Here is a 1,893-nt window from a genome sequence, read left to right on the forward strand (position 1 = left end):
GGGGAGCAGTCTACAGAGCCACTAGTCGCTTTGTCTTTATTCCTGTGGATCAAATAAATCACTTCAGGTTCCAGCAGAAGGACATATCAACCCCATACCAATTCATTGTGAATGAGTCCCTCAAGACATACTCCTTGTCAAGAACAAAATTAAGCCAGCTTCACTACATATGACTTTTTAAATAAGTAGCATCTCATCAGTGGATATTTTTTAAGGATGGCTTGTTTTGCTTTAGCTTTATTTCATGAGTGAACCCCAGCCAGCAACTACCCAGTCAAATGCCTCCCTCACCTCCAGTGGGACTGGGAGGAGAATTGAAAAAACAACGGTAAAACTTGTGAGTTGAGATAAGATCAGTTAAATAACTAATATGAAATAAAATATAATCATAGAATCACAAAATGGTAGGGGTTGCAAGGGACTGCTAGAGACCACCTAGTCCAGTCCCCCTACTGTCCTTCCCTCAAACTTTCCTTTGCATATTTCCTACATGAAACATCTTAAAAATCCTGAGAATATCTTGCATCCTCAGAAGTCTGGATAGCCGTTACCCAAAATGTACTGATGCAAATGGAATGTACAGCAAACAAACCTCACAGCATATCATGAGTTGAACATTGCTAATGCACAGCCCAGTATCTGCACTTGTCAAAGACAAACACCTTGCAGGGGGGCTAAAAGCAGTGCAGGAACGTATTATACACTTCTTTCTAATACTCTCCCAGTGTCCAGTAGGCAGGCTAGCAGGTAAAAGGAGATCACAAAGTCCATGATGATTATCTGAGAAATTCTGTTCCAGTGATGTCTGGGAAGGCTTTGTAATGATCTTCAGAGGGACCTGGATTTAATGTGTTTCACAGATAAATTCTGAATAATCTAAGCAGAGCTGAATAATCCATTGCTCAGTGTTTTATGCAAGAAATATCACAGACCTTGTACAACATCATATACATTCTCTGAGTAGAGGCAAAGATAAAACCTAATTCTACAGGGCAGCATCCTGCGGTCTGCTCAACACCACACCTTCCCTTCTCCTCTCAAATTCCCAAACACGGTCTAACTCCACGACAGGCCAGCAGGTGTCTGTCTCCTGCTGACAAAACGGTCTCACTCCACAGTAATGATGTCCCAGGTTATGTCTGATCCAGTGCCTGCAGGACTCCACTTGAAAGAAGTCTGTAGGTAAAACACAGTTACCTGTATCGCTGTACCATATCACACAATGCTGCTTCCCAGTGCTTTCCTCCCTTCCCATTCAAACGCTGCCTTTAGTGCCTCACTCTCAGCTTGCCACCTCACCCTGCCTTCGCCCAGCACCCTTTGCTCTCCAGGCTTTGTTTCACACTCCCTCTGTCCACTCTGTCCCCATTTTCTCCTCATTTTAAGCTCTTTATTTAAACTACTTCTGCTCCACTCACTACTCAGTACGCTTTCCTCGGGCTTTTCACTCCTGTTTCCATCTCTCCGGTTTAGCCAAATTTTTGCAGCACTATCATTTCTGCAGATTTTTGTTGCTACGTCCTTTCCTCCCCACTCTGAAATACCGCTGAGATGCAAGTCAGAGTTCCTCGCAGGAAGGGAAAGCTCAAGAAGTCACACCCCCAGCATCCCCAGCTACAGCCCCCCAAAGCTACTCTGCAGCCCGGTGGGCTCGGGCTCGGCTCAGCTCAGCTCGGCCCGCTCCCTCGGATGCAGCCCGGCGGGCTCGGCTCGGGCTGAGCTCGGCCCACCCCGCTCCCTCGGCTGCAGCCCGGCGGGCTGGGCTCGGCTCGGCCGGGCTCGGCTCGGCCCGCCCCGGCGCGGCCCGCCCCCCTAGTCGGCCGCAGCCCGGCGGGCGGGCTCGGCTCTCACGACAGTTCCGGCGGAAGGCGGCGGTGGGTCGGTGTAGTGGTG

The sequence above is a fragment of the Colius striatus genome, chromosome 4 (assembly GCF_028858725.1).
Source record: "Colius striatus isolate bColStr4 chromosome 4, bColStr4.1.hap1, whole genome shotgun sequence".
NCBI lineage: Eukaryota > Metazoa > Chordata > Aves > Coliiformes > Coliidae > Colius > Colius striatus.